Source organism: Sminthopsis crassicaudata, chromosome X (assembly GCF_048593235.1).
Source record: "Sminthopsis crassicaudata isolate SCR6 chromosome X, ASM4859323v1, whole genome shotgun sequence".
In the NCBI taxonomy this organism is placed as follows: domain Eukaryota; kingdom Metazoa; phylum Chordata; class Mammalia; order Dasyuromorphia; family Dasyuridae; genus Sminthopsis; species Sminthopsis crassicaudata.
Genome location: NC_133623.1, coordinates 37,831,683 through 37,855,471, shown reverse-complemented (window position 1 = coordinate 37,855,471; position 23,789 = coordinate 37,831,683). Strand labels below are relative to the sequence as shown.

Sequence of the window (23,789 nt, the reverse complement as noted above, 5' to 3'; positions counted from 1 at the left end):
TCTTGTCATTCTCCTGGCTCTCCAGGAGTTCACCATTGCCTTTCCCTGATACGGATATTAACAGTTCCCCTTTTTTCTTAATCTGGATTCCCTTCAGGAGTTTACTCCCTTATACTTGGACCCTATGAATCTACCCAGAAAGTGTGCCCTGAATTTTCATCTTAAGGGAAAGAACTTTTATATTGCGCCTTCTGCATGCCAATAACTATGCTAAATGCTTTTGTAAAAAGCAAACAAACAAATAAATATTGAATATGCATAGCAATCCTGTGAGGTAGGTGTTATTGTCACCATCACTTTATATTGAAGGTACAGTTACAAATGATTTGTCTGGAATCAAATTACTAGTAAGTATCAGAGGCTGAGTTTGACTTGTATGCCAGCGCTCTATCCACTGAACTATCAGCTGTCTAATCTTAAAGTTACTGCATATGAATTTTCACTGGGTATACACATACCAGAGTTGGCTATGAAATCCAATTGAAAATTTCATCCAAGGTGGCACTAAAGTTTAAATTTGGCCTGACTCTTACTGTGTGACCTTAGACAAGTCATTTAACTCCAATTGCCTCCAAAAAAAGAAAAGAAAATTTCACCCAAAGGAATTCAGTCTAGCACCACCTTCTTTCTCTCCCTCACAACAATTTAATCCCAAAAGGGTAAGCTATCTATTTCTGGGGAAAAGTTCTTTTCAACTCCTTATCAGTCTTCCTGCCCCCTCCTCTTCTTTCTCTAATGTATCCCACATTGAAATGACCAAATAATCTTCTATTCAATGCCTCCATCATATCCAGTCTTCCTTAGTATATACTATATATACTGGAAAACACATTTTCCTGGGTTCAAATTCTGGCAAGACCATAGCTAAGTCACTTAATATCCATGTGCCTCAGTCAACTCCTTAAGGCTTAGCCACTTAAGTGATACAAGAATTGATCTTTATGTCTGTTGGAGTTCTCTATTATTAGGACACTCCCTAGTTCCCTATGCTGACAGAATCACAGCTCCTTCATTTCTTTACTTACTATTATTGTTACTGAATCAGATCTAGAATCTCAGGTCTGATATTCAAGGCCCTCCAAAGTCTGCCCTTTCTTGGGCAGCTAGGGCCCTAGCTTGCCCTTCTAGGTTTATCTCCTACTACTCCCTTTCACGTCTCCTTTGCTTTAGCTAAATCAGTTTGCTCACTTTCCTCTCAGTGTATCCAGTACTTCATAATCTCTGTGCCTTTAATTCTGTGACTCACTGTGCGCCTCACATCTCTTCTACTTACAGACATTTCAGAAACTGATTAGCTGTGTAAATTTGGGGCAAGCCACCAAAGCTTTCTGATTCTGCTTCCTTGTCTGTGGAGTGAAGAAGATAACAGCACTTATTGCGTAGGGATGCTGCAAGGATCAAAAATGATAAGGTAAGTAGTGTTTGGCCAACTTAACCCCCTACAGAAACTGAACCTCTTATTATTGTTATCCTGTTTCTCTTGTGAGATCCAGACCCTCGGAGGCAAAATGGGTCCTTCCTTTGGACTCTCCTGGCATTTTTCTGCTCTATCTTCTACCATCTATGTCTTGATCTCCTTTTTTAGACTGTAAGCTTCTTGAGGGTGAAGGTAGCTAGATAGATGGCTCTGGGCCTGGAGGCAGGAAGATGTGTTCAAATCTAGCTGCACTAATCAAAACCTCTGTTTGCCTCAGTTTCCTTATCTGCAAAATGGGAAAAATAATTAAACATATTTCCCAGTCTTGTTGTGAGGGTTTAATGAGATGATAATTGTACTTATTAAGTACTTATAATACTTATTAAGTACCCTATAAATATTAACCATAATAATTAGTAGTAATACTAGTACTGTTCTCCTTTTGTGGGCTGTGGACTTCTTGAGGGGGAAGGCAGCTATATAGCCCAAGGAAGAGAACGCTGAACCTGGAATGAGGAAAATCTGAGTTCAAATCCAGTCTTAGACATTAGCTATCTGTGTGAACTTGGGCAAGTTATTTAACCTCTGGGCCTCAGTTTTCTTATCTGTAAAATGGGGATAATAGTAGCCACTTACCTTCCAGGCTTGTGAGGAGCAAATAAAATGTTATTTGTAAATAACAAACTCCCCAAACCTTAAAACCCTATATAAATACTACCTATTATTGTTAGAAAGAACCTTAGAGGTCACTTAGTTTATCCCCTTCCTTTCATTTTACAAATGAGGAAACTGTTTACCAGAAAGTTGGTATGACTTGCCTGAGCACACATGTACTAAGCAAAAGAGAAGAGATTTAATCTCAGGTCCTTTGACTCCAAATCCTTCTACACTGCCAGTCTGCCTCTGTCAGACATTGTACTGTATTTCCTCCCCACCCCCACCCCTGCCCATTATGTCTCCCAAAGCACTTAGCACTGTGTCTTGAACCTAATCTGTACTCACTAAATGTTTGTTGAGTTGAATTTAATTGAATTATTCAGCTAAGGTCAAAGATGTCTGTGCCCATTCGTCTTCCTATCTCCTACCATCTACAGTTTTTAAAAATGAACATGCCTCAGTGCCCTGTGAACTTGGCGATATGGCAGAAAAGCTTTATCACAGAAACATGCTTGAAGGAAAAAAATGTTGTGATCTTTGCTTTGGTGAGAGTCAAGGCAGAAATGGAAATAACCCAAGCACAGCGTAATAAACAAGACTCAAAATGGATTTTGACTCTTGGGTGACACTCACACTGGGCAGTTTCCATGCTCTTTCTGGCCATTATGTTTTGCTCAAGGGCAAATGCTGCTTCTGAATAGGCTAAATACATGCATGAGTCTTCAAAAAAGAAAACACAGCAACCAAAATGTGGGCTGGTCGAATTAGCTGGGAAATTGGGGCTGAAAGCCTTGAGGTGTTTTTGAGGAATGAATCTCAGGGAAACCTAGTATTTATATATAAAGAGTTCAGTTAGCTCTGCTAGACAATTATCATACACACTTAAAATAACTAGATGCTAAGCCCAAATACCTTAAGCAAGTGTGAATATATCTCAGTAATCATTCAGTGGGTGTGAACAAAACCTGGACAGCAACTTGAATCTTTTGATCACTATGATGTACAAGCTCCACAGTCACTCTCCTTTCCCAAGGAATTCAATACCTGGCTCACAGGGGAAGGGAAGGAAATAAGCATTTTATACAGTACCTACCTTGTTCCAGGCACTAGGGTAAGATAAGATAATATGTTATTATCTCTTTTGGTCCATACAAAGTGTACAGCTTTTGTTCAGTTCCTGGCTTACAACCTTTATTCCTGGGGAATTCCATCTACATTCTGATGGCTCCTCAGACATCCTGACCTCCTAGTTCATTAGTCTCCTCAACTATCATGGTGTTGTAGTTTCTTCAGCCACCCACATAGATACCTTCGATCTTACCATTAACTATGGCTATGCCCCCTCCTTAATTTTGAACTTGGAAATTTCCTTTTCTGACTATGATCTTTCCATCTCTTGTTCTGCCTTTTCACTTCTTTTTCCCCCCTGAGGCTGGGGTTAAGTGACTTGCCCAGGGTCACACAGCTAGGAAGTGTTAAGTGTCTGAGACCAGATTTGAACTCGGGTCCTCCTTAATTCAGGGGCTGGTGCTCTATCCACTGCGCCACCTAGCTGCCCCTGCCTTTTCATTTCTAAACTCATTTGTTGGCCAATGTATTCATTGGTTATGAGTGATGGTTTGACATAGGAAAATTATTGAAAAATATGAGTGGTAAAAAACAAAAAGACATCAGTAAATCTACTTTTAAGTTAGGGGGCACAGTCCAGTGGAGGAGGGAGTAGCAGGGGCACAGGACACACTACTCTATATATGCAGCAATATTGGGATAGAGGGCTTTATCAATCATAGAATTTGGCCCCTGTCCCTTCAGGAGTTGGTGGGAGTAAGGTAGAGGAAGCAGACTCTGAGAGAGGGAGATCATAGTAGCCACTGGTAGTTTCATAGAGGACCATGTGTATGGATACTGCAGTAAAGAAGCATATCCTTTTTCTACTGCTCGGGGCCAAAGACTTGTTTGTTAAATGCTAGTTATAGTTCTGGCTCAGAGGAATATTTCTCATGAACATCAAATCAGGGCTGAACTTCCATCAGCACAGATATACTTGTCTGTGTGGTATGAAATGAGGCGCGATAATAGCAAAAACTTGCATTTACAAGTTCCAGTGATAGTCCTGTTAAGTATCAGAAGTGTTGTTTAAGATCCAATCAAGCCAACAAGCATTTATTATGTCCTTATATGTCAGGCACAGGAATCTAAGGATCTGAGTTCAAATTCTGCCTCTGTTATTATTACCTTATGAGCTTGAAAGAAATCAGTTCACCATTCCACTTTCCATTCATTTCTCTCATCATATTTCTAAGTCAAATAGAAACAGGGGCTGTTCAACCATCTGGGAGTATCCCTGTGGGCACATACTACTTAGAAACCATATATATTTATATCAACTTTGTATTAACATCAATTTTGTTATATTTTCATTTATTTTAATATTTCCCTATTAGTAGGTCAGCACTTGGCCACATGTCTGAAGTCCCTTGCTGTGCTAAAGCTGTGAATCTCTTATCCAAATTCATTGTCTTGCTTACTATACCATGCTGCCTCTCAGTGGCCCTATGGCTCTTGCCATACAATTCCCCCTGTTTAGCTCATTAATAGACAGGAGATGCACCTCCTTGGAGAAGATGACCTAGAGTTGTATGGTTCCACCTCTGCTGCCACCCCCAACCAACTCTCTCAACTAAAGCTGATGTACCCTAGGGGAGGATCTGGGACTTGGTGCCACATAAAATAGGTTGGAGTACTTCTTTATCTAGCCTGCCTTTTCAGGGCAGTCCAGTGTAGGAATTCTCTTGGGTAAGAATTGTAGTTCTGGGATTTGGAGCTTAAGTCTGCTATAAAGATGGTCATGGAGCCAGAACCTTCTGTCCTTCAACAGAAACTGAGGCCCAGAGAAAATGAAAGCAATTTGTCGGGGGTCATTCAGAGATGAGATTTGCCTTTATATTCAAACCCAGATCTCTTCCCATTACAACCCAAGGCAGGTTTGAAAATTAGAGAAAGAACTAAGCATTTATTAAATGCCTACTATGAGCCAGGAACTGTACTAAATGTTTTACAAATATTATCATTCTATCCTTCTTGAAATAGCACTTTCTCTAGTTATAAAACAAAATAAAAACAAAAACAAAAGCTTGGTTCCACAGAAGAGATAAGTGAAGATACTTACTTCTGCTCTGGTACAGAAATACAGAGGATGGAGGCTGACGTATGGATGGGGATTGATGCATGCCCATTTGAGGTTCATCAGATATTTTCCAATGTATTAACTGGTTTAATGGAATCCCCTCCCGTTTCCTTCTTTTTTTTCCTTCCTTTTAAAAGAATTTTTTTATTATATGGAATGACTCTGGGAGGAGGTTAGAGAGGGATATGGGGGAATTCAGGTGATGTAAAAAAATAGATATCAATAAAAATCCATTAATTTAAAAAGTAGTCCTTTTTCTACTTGGCTCCAAAGATTAGATTTGGATGCTGTCCCTTCTTTGCAGAATAATGAAATATGGAACACCCCCTCGAATGTCATATTTGTATTAGTTTTGTTGAACTGGTTATCTCTTTATTTTTTCTATTTCTGCTTTTCTGTTTTCTCCTTTTTTTTATTCTAATAATTCTCTGGCAAGGGGGAGGGGGACAACTTATCGGGAAAGAAAAATGATGTAACAACAAAAAATATCAATTAAGACATTAAAAAAATAAGTCCTTTCTCAAAAATTCCCAACAGAGTCTATGTCTAAACAAAACCAGTCAAAGACTAGGGCTACACAGGCAAAGCATATACTATCCAGACTCCCAGTGTGGCCACAGGGGGCTATATATCATATACATGGTCTTAGACTGGGAGGACACGAACTCGGAAATCTGGACTCTTGGGTCCAAGCTGTGCCACATAGCAGTTACTTAACCTCCACAACAATGAAGTTGTAATACTTGTTCTGCAACTTTTGCAGTCAGTCATTCCTCAGTATAGAAGCAATTGAATTTAGCACCTAGTTAGCAAGAACACCTGTGTAAAATTGGAAGCTTCCAAATCGCCATGGTCACCTGCCAGATAAGCTGTTCTCTGGGCCGCTGTTCTGGCCTCCTCCGAACTGCTGAGCACTCACAAGGCAACCTCCCATGCAGGGAGAGCACACATATGCAAAATTTGCTAGCTATGTTTTGTGTTATGAGGCACACTCTTTTCTCTTTATAACTAGAGAAAGTTCTCCAGGGGCATAGAGAGATGATGTGTCTTTTCCAGAGTCACACAGCTAGCAGACGTGAAACCACAAAGTCCTAACTCTGAGGCTAGCCCTTTGTCCAATATGTAAATGCTTGCTTGTGTTGAGGTCTATACAAAAAACATAACAACAGAAAAAAATCTGCCTCACCTGGCAATGGGGAAGATTGACATAGATAATGTCTTTAAAGCACTTTGTCATCCTAAAGCTCCAAATGATAAAATGCAAGCTATTATTAGAAATGAACTTGCCCTTTCTCTTATTTGCTGAGAAGTGATTCCATTGTTCAACCCTTTGCCTGTTTCAGGGCAGATTGCAGGCACTATTACTTTCCAAAGTCACTCCCTTTCTCTTCCTCCCTACACCTTTCCTGCCTTTGCAGGTTCCCTTCAGCTTGATATTCACTCCAAATACTCCGAATTCACTCCAAATGACCTGTTAGAAGGGTGTTTTTATGATGTTGCCAAACACTGTGGAGCTTCTGAACTAAGAGGTTTTAGAATTCTATTCTAAGCAGCAGCCTTTCTGGGAAGTTTTCAAATCTGGATTATTTGTACCAGGAAATTTGGATCAAATATTTCCTTTCCTATAATAACTTCATTTTCCCCCCTTTCTTTCCTTAAACCTACAAAGGGGAATATAGAGTTGAATACACCAGTATTTCACTACTTCATCCAGTGAAATGTGTTCATGTTTCTCTTTTTATATTTCCTTAGCTGCAATGGAAAGAGCACTGGGTTTAGAGTGAGAGGCTCTGAGTTTGAGTCCCATGAACTGTGTGATCTTGGACCTCTGGGCCTCAGTTTACTTATCTGTGAAATGATAGATTTGGACAAATGATTTCTAGGATTCTTTCCAGTTTGAAATCCATCATCCATGTATTCCTCCCTCCCCCTTAGAAGCTCAGTTACTTGAAGGCAGAACCTGTTTGGCTTTTGTTTCTGTAGCCCCAGGGCCTAGTTTATTGTTGAGGAAAATACTTATTAAATAAAAGTCAATTTAATTTCAAAGCCCAGCTCCATTTCCACATACTTGTATTGGAATTCGAGTGCCCTAGCTCTGAAACAAAGTTCCTTTACCATTTCCTTCCTGATCTACCCATTTAGCCTGAAAATTAGTCATTTAGCATTTATCCATATTTTTATAGCTTTGTCCTATTTACCCAATTCAGTCTTCAACTGCTAGAAGGCAGGAAATACAGGACCTTGTACATAATAAAAATATTAATAAATGTTGATTGTATTTCAGGCTAATTTAGTATCAATAAATAAATAAAGGAATACTGGAAAATTAAGTAGATTTTGTGCATATCTTCCTCAAATACCCTACTAGTTATATGCAGGTGACCCTGGTTCTCAAAGGCCATGCCAATGTTGGTGTTCAGAAGGGACCCTAAAAGGTTGAGGGTCGCAGACCAGTATGGTGAAGTGTCTCAAAATAATTTGCAGGCTTGAACCCATGTCCAAATCAAGAGGCAGAGTTTATTGTACTTATAACTACAATTGAAGTAGGCTAAGTTCCAAAAGGTTTTAGCAAAGAACCCCGGAGCAAGAAGACAAATTTATCCAGTTCTTTCTTTCATTGATATGCTAATTTTATGGCCCAGAGTAGAACCTGAGGAGTGATCTATTCACTGTGGTCTCAGGAATTCAGTTATCACTGACCAACAGATTATCTATTTGACTGTCAGTTATGTTTGTAAGACTATCCCAAAGGCAGGGGATTTTAGAGTCAGACAGATTGTTAGAACAAAAGCACCCTAAGTTCAGGGGATCTCATCACTGCTATGTTTCCCCTAGGAGCTGTACCCCATCACCAGCATTGGCAACCAAGTCAAAGACCAAAAATTCAAAGCAAAGATAATTTCTATCTAGAAATTGAGACTCTTCATCCATATCCCACCAGTGCCCTGCCATAGGATGAATGGCATGGAGAAATGGCTAAGAGTTTGGGCCATATTTTTTTTTATTAATTTTATAATTATAACATTTTTTACAGCATCATCCCTTGTACTCCCTTCTGTTCTGAATTTTTCCCCTCCTTCCCTCCACCCCCTCCCCTAGATGGCAGGCATTCCCATACATATTAAATATGTTATAGTATATCCTAGGTACAATATATATGTGCACAACCAAATTTTGTTGTTGTTGTTGCAAAGGAAGAATTGGATTCGGAAGGTAAAAATAATCTGGGGAGAAAAACAAAAAATGCTCACAGTTTACACTCATTTCCCAGTGTTCCTTCTCTGGGTGTAGCTGATTCTGTCCATCATTGATCAGTTGGAATTGGATTAGCTCTTCTCTAGATTGAAGATATCCACTTCCATCAGAATACATCCTCATACAGTATTATTGTTGAAGTGTATAATGATCTCCTAGTTCTGCTCATTTCACTTAGCATCAGTTCATGTAAGTCTCTCCAAGCCTCTCTGTATTCCTCCTGCTGGCCATTTCTTACAGAACAATAATATTCCATAACATTCATATACCATAATTTACCCAACCATTCTCCAATTGATGGACATCCATTCATCTTCCAGCTTCTAGCCACTATGAAAAGGGCTGCCACAAACATTTTGGCACATACAGGTCCCTTTCCCTTCTTTAGTATTTCCTTGGGATATAAGCCCAGTAGTAGTATGGCTGGGTCAAAGGGTATGCACATTTTGATAACTTTTTGGACATAATTCCAGATTGCTCTCCAGAATGGTTGGATTCTTTCACAACTCCACCAACAATGCATCAGTGTCCCAGTTTTCCCACATCCTCTCCAACATTCATCATTATTTGTTCCTGTCATCTTAGCCAATATGACAGGTGTGTAATGATATCTCAGAGTTGTCTTAATTTGCATTTCTCTGATCAATAGTGATTTGGAACACTCTTTCATATGAGTGGAAATAGTTTCAATTTCATCATTTGAAAATTGTCTGTTCATATCTTTTGACCATTTATTAATTGGAGAATGGCTTGATTTCTTATAAATTAAAGTCAATTTTCTGTATATTTTGGAGATGAGTTTGGGCCATATTTTTAGACACAAAATGTAACAGTACACCTAATGGTCTCTAGGTTTTAATAATCTGTAAATTATGACCCCTGTGCTAAATTTGGGGTTTTGAGTAGACAGGATCTTTTGTGCCTTTGAACTGAACAAGCCTAGCATCTGAAACAACAGGCAGTGCAGAGGGTCTGGGCAGCATTGAGAGTTGTTCATCAGCAGCCTAATTACAGAAATCGACTTTTCAATTTTCCCTTCTCTATAATTATCCAACTTTTGTCCACTCATTCATTGGAGTTATTTTTCTCTATGAAAAATGACCCTCTTCTTATCATTACCAGAAGGAGACAGGTGCGTGAGATGCCAAGCACAACAATAGTTCTGATGATGATGATGATGATAAATGGCTCACAATTGCATAGCACATTTAGGTTTACAAAGTACTTTACATACTTATTCAAACTTCTCAGTAATCCTAAAGTAGGCACTACTGAAATCTCTGTTTTGTAGATGAGGAAACTGAGGCTGAAATTAAATTAAATTAAATTTTAATTAAGAAATTAAATAACTCACTCAGGGTCACACACTCAATGACCAAAGTCAAATCATTTTGGCTCCAAGGTCATCTGGGATTCTTGATTGCCAAGGATTGTGGCAGGGTATAAAATCTATTTCTGCATCCTACAATCTCGATCTAAAATTTCATATATATATATATGCTTTGGGGGGAGGTCGAATAGGAAGGGGAGAAGGAAGAATTTTGTATAAAGCAATCACTGACTATTTTTAAATAGAGATTATTTCTACATAATGTGCCAAGCCAGATGATTTTAGGGAAATAGTTATAGAATGTTAGAAGTAAAAGGGGCCAAGGAAATACAGCTATGGTAGCAAATGATTAAAAATATGTTAGATGGCTTCAGCCATTGTATTTCTCTGTGTTTAGAGATATAAGTAGCAGATATAGCCAGGCCTTAAGCAAATAGCACAGAATGGATCTATAAGTCAGTTTTGTAATTTATGATATGCAAGAAATTAAAGAAGTTTATTAAAAGCAAATTCTCTTAAATGGTAAGAGGTATTGGTTACTCCAGTGGCTTCCTTGTTGTTGGTGTATGCAACTTCTGTTTTTTTCACCCTGTACAACTCAGCAACCTGAGGCAAAGCTCCTTGGAACTACCTTGGTGATGCTTCTCTTGGCATTGTTTTCTTGTTGAACTAGGTAAGAGAAGCAGTGTGGCTGATGGAATTCATAGACTAGAAGGTAGATTTGATTGTAGCCCAGATGATTTCAGAGTTCATTTAGGATTTTTCCTTCTGGTAAAGTGTCAACACTTCAGTAAAGAGTAAAAAGTGACTAGCACAAATATTTGCCAAATGGTGCTAAGTCTTTAAAGCAGTATACTCGATTGACCCGTAAATACTCCAGTTGGATTGCTCCATTGATTTGACTTCACCTGTTTGAAGCAGCCCATCAGAATGGAAGGAGGCATATGAAATGTTCAGAAACCTGAAACAAAAAGGAAAGCTGCAATTTCAGTGATTTCTGGGTTCAATACTCAGTTCATTATATAGCCAGCTCTTCAATCAGGCGCTTAAAGGCTGGAGTCTGAAACAGAAAGTCTAGAGGAGACTAGGCAATTACATGGTAGAATGAAACTGTACAGGCAACCAGTTTGGAAAGAATCCCACCCATCTACTTCCATGCTTACTAGCTGGATGGTTCAGATCAAGGAAGGGGTTTTTGACTTTGATGGTCTGAAGTCTGTTGTTTTCTACAGTAGTTCAAGGAATCTGCATGCTGTACCAAAGCTTCTTAAACTGTGGATTATGACCCATTATGTGGGGGTCACAAAATTGATTATTATCAGTAAATGTTTGATTTGTATTCCTATTTTATATAGCTATATACTGGTTGTGTAAAATTTTCTCAGGTGAAAAGGGATCATGAGTGGAAGAAGTTGAAGAAGCCCTGTGCTATACTATCCCCCCACTTCACAGAATCATGGGATTCAGAATTGGAAGAGACCTCAGATATTATCTATAACATTTTCACTTAGCCTTTGGCTTCCACTAAGGGGAAATCATTAACCTCTTTAGATAATACTACTTTGAAATAGTCTTAATTACTAGGAAGTTTTTCTGAACATCAGAACTAAATCTGGCTCTCTACAACTCACTCTCATTATTCCAAGTGATGTTCCTCTTCACCCAAGCAGAAGAATCCCAATCCTTCTTTCTTGTAACAGTGCCTCAAGTACTTGAAGATAGCCATCATGTGCCCCCTGAGCCTATTCTATCTTGACCAACATGTTTTCTCAACCCATCCTTGCAAGGTATGATCACCATAATTCTGTCCATTTTGGTTGCCTTCTTCTGGTTATGCTTTTGTTTGTCTAGATCCTTCCTAAAATGTTACACTTAATATTCCTGAGCAGGAGAGAAAATGGCATTACCATTTTCTGAGTACCCTATCTCTCTTGAGGCAGCTGAGCATAGTGGTACTGGTTTTGACTGTTCAGACACACTGGTGACTCTTTGGCAACTAAAAGTGGCACAGTGGATACAGGAATCAAGAAGACCTGAGTTCAAATGGGGCTTCAGATACTATGTGTGTAATTCTGTAAGATGGGGATAGTAACATCACCTACTTTGAATGGTTGTTATGAAGATTATATGAGATCATATTTGTAAAGTCTTCAACACATACATTAGGTACCTCTTCCCTTCATACTGAGCATGTTAGTAGTCAGGTCAATAAGATTTATTGTATGCCAGACATTATATAAGTACTGGAGATACAAATAAAAGCAAAAAGAAAGATAATCTGTATTCTCAGTAAACTGAACTGAAAAGAAAATAGGGAAGGATGAGACAGAAATCTGGAGAATGAAAGTTGGTCTGGGCTCTTCCTCAAAACTGAAATTCTGGAAGTCACCAATGGAAGAAGGGATAGTGAAAACTTAAAGCCACTGGTCATTTCATCTTCACATATTTAGCCCATTGTGTTCAGTTGCTGAGTTCCTTTTGTATTCCGATTATCATTTAATATATTAGTTATCCCTCTTATCTTTATGCCATTTGAAAAATTAACAAACCTGTCTTCTATGGTATTCATTCATGATTATTGGAATATTGAATTCATCTATTGTTAATAACACAAAGTAGAATACCAGATCCCTCTACTTGAGAACTATTGACCCATTAATGTCTACTTTGAGTCTAGTTATTTAACTAGTTATGAAGCCACCTAATTGTAAGCCACTTCTCTCCATACTGTCCATAGGATAGCATAAGAAACTGCTCTTTCCAAGTTTACCAGTAGTCTTTTCTTTGCTGAATCTGTTGGATGTTTTTTAAACATCATCTTTGTTAACTTCTCTGTAGACTCTGATACTGTTGAACATAGCACTTTTCTTTGTCAATATCTTCCCTCTATCGAGGTTTTGTGGCACTACAATCTCTTTGTTTTCAGGTTGCCTATGATATTGTTCTTAGCAGGATCCCATCCAGGTTACCTCTACTAATCATGCCTTCAAGGCTCTGTCCAGGCCTTCTCCATATACATTATTTATTACCTTTGGTAATCTCATAAGCCCTCCGGTCCTCCTGAATTCAAGGCTGGTGCTCTATCCACTGCACCACCTAGCTGCCCCCTATTGTACACTTTTAACTGGTTATCCTGTGGATATCTTAAAATCAACATGTCTCAAATGAACTTAATATCTTTCTCTACAAACCCTCCTCTCTTCCTAAGCAGGTGCTTAATAAATGTTTGTTATACTGTCTGGCTTGTTGATTACGTTAAATATTTTACTAAAAGTTTCCTTTTTCTGTGCCTATTATGTTTCCCCTGTTTTCCAGGCTTTTTAGAAAATGGTCTTATTCTGACAGTCTGGTCATGTTAAAACCATGCTGGTTTTCATTGATCATTGCTTCCCTTTCTAAATGCTCAAAAACCATCCTTTTAATATTGTGGTTTAAAATTTGTCAGTTACAGAAGAGACATTTCCAATATTTGGTTTGGAGGCTTGTATGGAAGAAGTTCCTAATGTAATGGGCTAGAGACTTATAAGTTCTCTAAACATCACAAATACTCTACATCTATGGGAAATAGAATGTTTTAAATTTTAATCTTCTACAGTAACTACCAACCATCGATCTTAGCACGTCATCAATCAAAATGCCATTCTAGCATGTAAAATGCATAGGGTAAGGAGGAAAAAAGTGCTTTTTTCTAGTTTCCTATAATTTTGCTGCATTTGCTCTGAAGTCTTATGCAAATCAACATCATCTAGAGTCCTTACATTTACAATTCCTAAACACAAGTGACAAATCCAATTTGATTAAAACAGGAGCATATGCAGTATTAAAAGCTTCTTCTCCCCATGGTACCTCCTGCCAATTTCTTTCTGTCCATAAAATTGTGCTATTTACTATGGCATATATAAAATATTCAGTTTTCTCCATTCACCTTATGGCTTTTCATCTAATGTGACAAAATGGCTCTTGAAAATGGGTGGAGATGGTTATCTCTTGCTGTGTGTTCTTCGCTGCTGGATGGGCAATGGGTTAAGGTTCAGAACTGCTCATGCAGGGCTAACAATTTCCTTTTGGACTCTTAGCCCTGGTAGGTGGTCTACCAAAAGCAGGTTAATGTTCTTCACAACTCCTGTGTTATCCGGCCCATGGTTGGACTACCCCAGTGGAGATTGCTTAGCTTGGGGAGGGGGAGAAAGATGTGGAGGGAAGAGTGGTGACCTGACATTTCTAGCCGTAGAGAGTAAACTGTGTTGAGCACATTATGTGGGGGCTAGTTCCCTCCGATGATGCTCTGCTGCCTTTGTATTCAGAGGTTCTCAGTCCTTTAACTTTTAAAACTCTAACTCCCAAATGAGTTGGACTCTCTGCAGCTCTGATCATTATGTTCTACCTGACCTGTTCTGCATTCTGTTTTGAATAGAAGCTGATTATGGATGTGAACAGAAAGTCTCTTCATTTCCAGAGTCTATTTTTTCACAATAAAAAGATTCAAGGTCATTTAAAACTGCATATAAACATTTTCAGTAAAGATCACATCTACATTTACCTATGAAAGAAAGTGCTTTGCAGAATATGCTTTGTGTCTATAGGTCACCTTTCTGTAACACTTTCAGGTTTGCAAAATGCTTTATATGCATTACTTCTTTTGATCCTCATGGTGTCCTTGGAAGACAGATGTTATGATGATCTATCTACATTTTATACTTGCAGGAACTGAGACTCAGAGTCAACTTAAGTGACTTGCTTTTTGGCTTATATAGCTTGTATGTGAGGCTTGTATGTCAGTTCTTTCTGACTCTAAGCCTAGCATTCTCTCTAATACTCCATACTACTATAAGTACACTCAATAGGGATTAAGATAATTTATTTTAAATAGATACAGCCTAAATTATGTGTTTCTATGAATTGTATTTACACCATAATAGTCTTTATGGTCCTATAAGGGGGATTACCAAAGAAACAAGAGCTTTACTTCCCACTAGTCCTAGGAATATTACAATTCCTTTCTCCTTTTTCCTGTTCCCTGCGATCCTGGAGCCAAACGAGCTCTAGGAAGAGACGTGTGTACTTTTACAACCACAAGGGAGAGAGAAGTATGCACAGGTCAATAGGGCATCATTTAGCCAATCAGTACTGGAGTTCCCTCAGTGCTACTTCAGTGCCTACACGAGTTACTGGCCCTGCTCTGCCTCCCCAACTGACACCCTAGGGAGTGTTTCCTCACCTGACAGGATCTGACCCATTTTGTTGGTTCTCTTATGTCCCCTTCATCAATTTCCTGTGAATCACTGAAATCATTGGGAGCCTTGCATGGGCAGATCTAATTGCTGGGTCCTCTGGGGCTGCCACTGGGGAGAGCTGTCATTGCCTTTTAAGGGCACAGCACTGATTATTGGAAGTCATTATGTTCTTAATGGATGGAGAGGACTTTTGTAAATTACATTAATGAACGTAATCCATTTGCATGTGGAAGGCATTGCTGTTTTTTATAAATGCCCTGCTTGACTGTGACATGCATATGTTAGCATTCCATGGCGAGCTCTTCCAACCTTGACATTTGCCCTCACATCTAATGGACTGAATGCCTCAGTCATGATTGTTTATTTCTGCCACATTTGAATAGGTAAGGCTGAGATAGCAAACTGTAAAATAACATGGAGTAGAGAATGTTAGACTTGGAAAGGGGCTTTATGCCTCATTTAAGCCAGCACCCCTTATTTTCCAGATGGAGAAATGGAGACCCAAAGAAAAGAATTGACTTCTCCAAGTTAACACACCTATTCTACAGATAGAGCAAGTATTAGAACCCAGATCACCTGATGGATTTTCTCTCTGCTATGTTGCAAGTAAATGATGTAATATTAACAATGCAGGTCTCAGGAGACAACATGACACAATGGAAAAGAATGTGGAATCAGGAGTCAGAGGATTTGGGTTCAAATCTTGCTCCTGTCATTCACACTATATGTGTGTTCTTAGGCAATTTATTTTATCTCTTTAGGGTTGTTTCCCCTCCTGTAAAATGAAGAGGAGGTAGCCTTCCAATTCTAGATCTATTTTTTTTTAGCATTTTAAGGTTTTTTAAAGCATTTTCTTCATGTAACCCTCTGCCTCTTATAACAAGGACTCATGTACACTTAGGAATAATGTTTCACTGGTTGGAATCATAATCTTTGGTGTATCATATTCACAAATTGAAGGGGGTTGTAGCTTAAAGGAATAGTATCAGTTTTCTTCCCTCCCTGGAAGAGACTGCAAAACTGTCAAAACAGATGTGATGTGTCCAAAACACAAGAGTGGGAAGAAGACATTTGAGGCTGATTTGAACAAAGGGCAGTAGACATGAAGGAAATACTCACTACCACTGTCATGGCCAGAAGAAAGGAAATAAATAAATAAATATAGACTCTAGCAGAGGGGTTAAGATGTGTAATTCCCAAGGATAAGAACCCTGTGTTCTCTACACCTTGGGAGATGGTATGTGTTGAGTTGCTGTGGCCAATTAAAAAAAAAAAAAAAAAAAGCTTTGATTGACAATTCTCTGCAAGTAACAAGGCAGGTCTTCAGACACATGCTCTGTTCAGAGACTTTGCCGTCTTGAGGTAGCTTGCCAGATCTTTCGTCTCATTGAAGTTGCCTTTAAGACTCATTGGAGGATAGTCATGGACCAATAAATCTAGATCTAGAAGGGACCTTGGAGATCATCTACTCCTCAGCTTCTTCAACTGTGGCTCATAATCCCATATGGGGTCTTGTAACTGAATGTGGGGGTCGCAAAATTCTGATTTATTATCAGTAAATGTTTGATTTGTATACTTATTTTATATACCTATGTATCTAGGGTCACCTAAAAATTTCTTGGACAAAAGGGGTTATAAATGAAAAAAGTTTAAGAAGCCCTGCTCTAGTCTAGTCTCCTCATTTTATAGATAAGAAAACTGAAGCTATAATCTGCCGATTGTTTTTTGAGTAAAATTGGGCAAGTCCCTTAATGTCCTTGGGCCTTAATTTCCTAGCTCTGGATCTGTGAGTTATAAAATGAAGGAGGGTGGGTTAGATGCTGTCTAAGGTCCCAAGTGTGTCATCCCACAAGGTATTGATAAGAGATAGTATGTCAAACTCGAATCTTTGAATCCAGATGTTAAGGTCTTTTTTTCCTTGCCCTACATGGGTATCTACATGATCTGCTTTCTCGTGGCACCTAGTGGATACAGACTTATGCCCATCATTAGAAACATTTTTCTCATAGATGATTTTTCAGAGATCTTGGGGAAAGAGATAATCAAACATATATAGATTTTTGCTGGGCTTAACATTTCTGATTTTGCTTCTTCGCCACTGATGACTGAAGTAAACATAGGCTTTTAAATGGCTAGACTTTGACAGACTATTTCCACAGAGTACCCAACAGCCAAATAGAAACTGAAAAATCCATTCCTCCAGGTGTTTTATTTCCATAACGCCAAACATCTGGGCATGTGGAAATATTTGGATGATAGAAATTTTCAGTTTTCATCTGGATACTTGGCATTTAGCAGACACATATTTTGTTGTTTGAAAAAAAGTGCATTGCAGATTGTTATAAGAGAAGGATCCACTTTGAGGAGCCAGGAGCTCTTATAAGTTTTGGAGGAATAGAGTTTACCATGCCATTTCTTCACTCAAGAATCTTCATTCACTTTCTATTGTCATAGGATAAAATATAAACTCTAAAGAGTGGCATTTAAGATCTCCCACAATTTGGCTCCAGTCTATTATTCCAGACTTCAGTTCACACTCCTTCTCAATCTGTTTTATAGTACAGCTGATTTGAACTTTTAGCTACTCCTCATTCTGTCCCGCTGCATCTGGGGCCATCTCCAGTCATCCTGATCTCTATCTGGCCACTGGCCCCAGGTGGCTCTGAAAGGGAAAGTGAGGCTGGTGACCTTGCCCAGCCCTCCCTCACTTCAGTCTATTTCACTCACATGTCACAGTGTCACTTCCCTGATGTCATGGTCCTCTTTGAGAACGAAGGATATGCATCAACTTTGCATTTACTTATTATGTTCCATGGGGCCACCAGTAACTTGTACCCTGTCCTCATTTCAACCTATCTACAGCATTCTCTCTTTACGGCTCAGCTCTGGCACCAACTTTGCAACCCTCTTCTTGCCCTAATCACACTGTAGTGTGTGTTATATTTCTCTATTTGGATGCCTTTTCTTCCCGAGCAGATAGATCGAGGCCTCATTTTTCCTATTTGTATCTTCAGTGCCAAGCACATAGCTTTACACATGCTCAAAAACGCCAGTAGACCTGTGAGTTCACTGATGTAGGGATTCCCTCTAGTGATGCTGATTACATTCATCCATACCTGCTGTGTACCTCTCACCCCTATTTTCTTCAAAGTTTCCCATAGGGGAGCTACCCAGTAAAATACAGGGCCTTTCTTACTCTTTTTTGACATTATAATGATGTCATGAAGTCACATTTATACAGTGCTTTAAGATTTACAAAGTACTCATTTGAAAAATCCAGGCTGTAGATCTGTTATGTTTCACCCTTATTTGCCATGTAACCATGTTTTGCCTTTTACAACTTTTTATGACAGATTTTCCTGCTTCCTTATTTGTAATGTGTTAGCTGTGTGATCCTGGGCAAGTCTCCTCATCTTGCCTCAGTTTCCTTGTTTGCAAAGTGGGGAAAATAATAACATACATTGTAAAGACCAAATCATGTAACATATTAAACTGCTTTGCAAACCTTAAATCACTATACAAATTCTGGCTATTATTATTATCTGTGAAATGAGGGAACTACAATCTATAATCTCAGATTGTTTTCAGCTCTAAATCTATAGTCCTATGATCTCATAAATATTGGTTGAATTGAATTGAAGTCAAAAAGAAAATATACTTCTGTAATACCAATGCTTAAACAGTTCTCATTTCATGGATACACAGAATCTCAGTGCTCACCAAAGGACTCTTGGAAATTGCTTGAAGTTATACTGCTATTTTCCTGTTTTTTCCCTGGGTTGACTACACAGTCATCCAATGGACAGCTCCATTAGTTGGCGAGGTTTTCTATCTTCAAGAAACTGTACATGGCCCAAGTTTGACAAAATAGCTGTGCAATTCACTACAGAGTCGAGAGGATCCCTCCAAATGAGGAAAACATATTTCTGAGGAATTGAGCACATTGGGGCTGACAATCGAAGCTACTTCACTTTTGTCTCCACTGGGAGGAAAACATCTCAGTGCCTTGGTAATAAGTATATTCTCATCTGTACTTGAAAACAACCCATCAAGACAGATTTGCAGAGCTGTTTTTTTTTATTCCTTTAAGGATTTGGCTTCGGTATCTAAAGCTATGCTAAAATGACATTTTGAGCAGCAACAACAAAAACACACTACCTCACTGTTTCACTGAATTAAAGTAACGTGGGACACTTGTTGTTTTGGTCTCAAATGTCATCCCTGAATTCAAGTGGCCACCAAGTTGGGACTCTAAGGTTTTTTTTCACTCAGCCCAAGTTTGGCAGACAGCCCAGATAGAGCTTAGTAAATATCTCTTTCCTTCTGGTGATATAATAGATGTGTATGGGGGTGGGAAGTATAGGGGACTCTGCAGCTTGCATGAAAGTGATTTTTCTACTTTCTTACCCATTTTCCCCCAGAGATATCTGACCTTAAAGAGATTATATTCTCAACAGAATTTATTCTATTGTAGCTTCAGGTCTAGCAAGTTAACTCCTAACAAAAATATATCTGGAAGCTTGTTGACATGGTGAAATTGACAGAAGGGAAGTAAGGCCTTAGTAAAAGTGGGACTTAGGAATTTGGAAGCCCGGTGGCTCCATTCAGTTTCTAGGATGTTTGGAAACATCTGGACAAGGAAGTGAATTATTCAGTTTTTATCCAGCCATCTCGTCCTGTGTTTGGTTTCCTCGTTGGCAGAATACCATGGTCACGTAACTCCAAAGCATCTGGATGAGCTGATCACAATGGCTCTTGAGTATGGCAGAGCATCATTGCTGAATTGTAAAATGCCAAATGTAAAGAGCTATATAAAGGATCCATTATGGTTGCTATTTGTCTGCTGAGTTCATGTATTTAACGCCACACCATGCATAATGAATTTGGCAGCTCCATCCACACAAAATGCAAAGAAATATGGTCAGGATTCTAACATGGGAACTAAGGATTTGTTTATGGGACACAAACTTTGTGTGTGAGTGAGCTCAATTTACAGCTCATCTGAAAGTTTGAATTCATAGTTTAGCGAATTTATACCTATATACACACAGGCTTGGGTTCAAATTATGGAGACTTTAAATGGTAATTTGCCATTGACTCATTTGCTCTGCCTTAGTAGAAAATTAGAAAACTCCTAAAATTAATTAAGACTGCCCAGGTTAGCTGACCAGATAAGGAGCAGCATTAAAACAGGATAAATATTGTCAGTAAAGCAACAAAAACAACATCTAGTCACACTTACCTAAGTAAATGCATTGTTCTTCACTTGTCTTCTCAAAGTAGTGTGAGAAATAAGTGCTTGGAGGTGTAAAGAATCTGTCTACTGGCCAGCCTTTCATTCCAAAGTGCCATCATCTTCAGAAGTTTTGAAATTAAAGATTACCTGGAAAGGAATTATAGTTGATATAAATCTAATTGCAACATAAGTGATCAACATATTAAATGCATTTGTTCAGTCACCCATTCATTCCTTCCTTTTTCATTGTTGTTCAATCTTTTCAGCTTTGTCCTCTTTGTGACCCCCACTTGGAGTTTTTTTGGCAGAGATACTGGTGGGTTTGCCAGTTTTCTTTTTCTAGCTCATTTTACAGATGAGGAAACTGAGGCAAGCAGGGTTAAAAGACTTGGTGAGGATCACACAGTACGTGTCTAAGTCCAGATTTGAACTCAGGATGATGATCTACATCTAGATCTTCAACTCCATCCATATTTTTCTCTGTTGCTCTGTCTCTCTTGCTCTCTGTATGTGCATCTCTGCCTGTCTATTTCTTTTGGTTTGTGCATCTCTGTGTCTCTGCCTTTGTCTCTCTGTTGCTGTCTATCTGTGTCTCTGTCTGTGTGTATCTCTTTGTCTCTGTCTTTTTGTGTGTCTCTTTGTCTCTCTTTGTCTCTGTCTCTATCTCTCCTTCTCGCCTTCCTTCCTTTTCAATGCTGCCTTCTTTCCCTCCCTCCTTCCCTCCCTCCAAGAAGTCTTTGCTCCTCTGGTCTGTAACAACCTTCCCTTTGAACCTTCCATTTTATAACCTTCTAATGCACTTGAGTTACATTATCTATAGTTGTGATCCATCCTGGACTTGGTTCGTGAGCTCTTTGAGGGTAGAAAGAAAAGTTCTTAATGAACTGGAGTAATATTGTGTCGAAAGTATGTTCAGATTGATTGAGTCAACTTGGATCTGCTTATTGGTGTGTCTTATCAAAGCTAGCTCAGGCCTGAGAAATGTAGAGATTCAAGTAAGTAGAGAGGAGGAGGAAAGGTTTAGTTCCAGTGAGTTATATAAAAAGGACAGGATTCAGAGTGGGGTCCAAGGAGGCAGAGTCCTTGGTTTGTCTGTCTTTTTTTTTCTATCCGTTTGAAGCTCCCAAGCTCAGTGCCTGCTGTGGTCTCTATCCAATTTGCCTTTATCTAAGGTACAGGAGGGACAGTCTGGGTATATGCTCATGGCCTCCACTCTGCATGGGGGGCAGAAATAAGCCAGTGGTGCTCATTGCCTCCACGTGGCTAGAGATTGCCAGTAGGTTTTGCCTCCTTACTTGGATGTAGTCAGACAAGAAAGTAAGTGTCTTTTCTTTGGGTGGTCAGTTCCTTTTGATAACATACCCAGTTCGGCTGCAATAGCCATTCCAAAGTTATTTTCTTCATCATGTGGCAGTCTTTTCATACTCTGAAGCCCGCATGGGGTTATCTCATTGATCAGTTTTTCATTGAGATGAAAATCGAGAGCACTTTGTTGTGAGTCAAAAGATCTGAATTTAAAACTCTGCTACTTATTGCCTCCCTATTTGGCTTTGAGCAAGTCTCAGCATAGTTTCTGACACATAGTAGGACCTTAATAAATGCTTGTTGACTCGAAATCTTTCTCCTTGTCTTGAGCTTAGCTTTCTCTTTTATAAAACAGTATAAGGACTTTAGACTAGATAATCTCTAGTGGCTCCAATCCAAAATTGAAGGAAAGAGTAAACTGTTGCTTTGTGAGTCAGGGAGATCTTCCTATTATTGGAGTTCACAGAATTTAGAGATGCAAAGGACTTTCGAGATTATGTAATAATACAAGCTTCCATTTCCCAGATAAAGAAACTGAGGGGATGAAAGATTCTGGGAAGGTGGCAAAGTACGTTGGTAAATTTCAAGCTCTCCCAATCCCCCCCCCCAATTAGAACAAATCTGCACCTTAGGGTGAATATAGATTGGTGAAAAATCAAGAAGATTTGGAGAAGAATGGGGGTTCTCTTAATATATCTGAAGAAGATCTGAAGAAAGATCAAGGCTGGGAGTTAATCTTTCTGAAGTGCAAACACCTAACTGTGGCCTAACTCCACAGAAACATCAAGTGGGGACCCCTGGATGTGGCTGAAGTCTCAGCAGGAGTCTGGGGGGACTAAGTGAACCTCAGATAATTGGGAATGCCAGAAGTAAATGTGCTGGTGATACAAGGCCTTGGCCCAGAAGGATTCAGCACCTGGTAAGCACAGAAACAGCAGGACAGGAATGCTGCTGGCACTGGGCACCTGCAGGAATGTGAAGCTCTTGGTTTGGGCTTCCTGGTCCCAGTGGAAAGCTGAAGGGAAGTTTGAGACACCATATTTCCACCTCATCATTGGGGGTGCTTATACTAATATTTCTCATTAAAAAATGAACCAGCAAAGAAGAAAGAACCCCACCATTGAAACATATAATGGGAATAGGGAAGACTGGGGTTCATCTTCAGAGGAGAACACTAGTAAAAAAATACTTCTACCCCAAAAGTAACATGAAATGGTTCCCTACCCAGAGAGAATTTATAGAAGAACTCAAAAAAGAGTTTAAAAATCAAATGAGAGTCATTGAGGAAAAACTAAAAAAGAAAAATAAAAACTGTCCAAGAAAACAAGATTATGAAAAAAGAGTTAGCCAACTAGAAAAGGAAGTATAGAATCTCAAAGATGAAAATAATTCTTTGAAAACTAGAATTGGGCAAGGGGAAAAAAACAATGAAGCTATGAGAGACCAAGAAATAACAAAACAAATTATAAAGAATGAGAAAATAGAGCAGAATATGAAACATCTTATAAGAAAAATGACAGATCTAGAGAATAGATCAAAAAGAGAAAACATAAGACTAAGTGAACTGCCTGAAAGAGAGAACTTTTGACACAATAATGCAGGAAATAATAAAAAAAATGTCCTGGAGTGATAGAACAGGGGAAAGTAGAAATAGAAAAAGATCCACCGATCACCACCTCAAAGAGATCTTTTGTGGAAAACACAGATGAATATTATTGCCAAATTTTAAGACCCCCCAGATCAAAGAGAACATTTTTCAAGAAATAGCAACAATAAAAACAAAACACTTCAAATATGATGGAGCTACAATTAGAATTGTACAAGACTTATTAGCAGCTTCAATAAAAGATTGCAGGTCCTGGAGTCATATCTACCAGCAATCAAAAGAACTAGATCTGCAGTCAAATATATCATATCCAGTGAAATTATCTACAATTTTGAATCAGAAAAAATGGACCTTCAATGAACTTGCAAATTTTCAGGACTTTCTATCAACCCAACCCTAACTTAACAGAAAATTTAACATATAAAGCCAATATCAAAGATCAGTTTTAACTCAACATGGCCAAACTTTTTAAAAATTAACAATTTTTCCTTGTTAAATCACAGGAAGTGTATACTATTTGCTTAAGATTCACATCAACAATAGGGTAGCTCAAAACAAAGAT

The 23,789-nt window shown here is 38.8% G+C and overlaps 1 long non-coding RNA gene across 1 annotated transcript in view; it reads left to right on the top strand.

Moving 5' to 3' along the window:
- The first annotated feature begins 1,279 nt into the window (after window positions 1–1,279).
- The window catches only part of LOC141548438 (uncharacterized), a 163,984-nt gene continuing 141,474 nt past the window's right edge, over window positions 1,280–23,789 (top strand). Inside the window, exon 1 of the long non-coding RNA XR_012483944.1 lies at window positions 1,280–1,411. This is a non-coding gene — a long non-coding RNA (uncharacterized LOC141548438). The remainder of the gene's footprint in view (window positions 1,412–23,789) is intronic.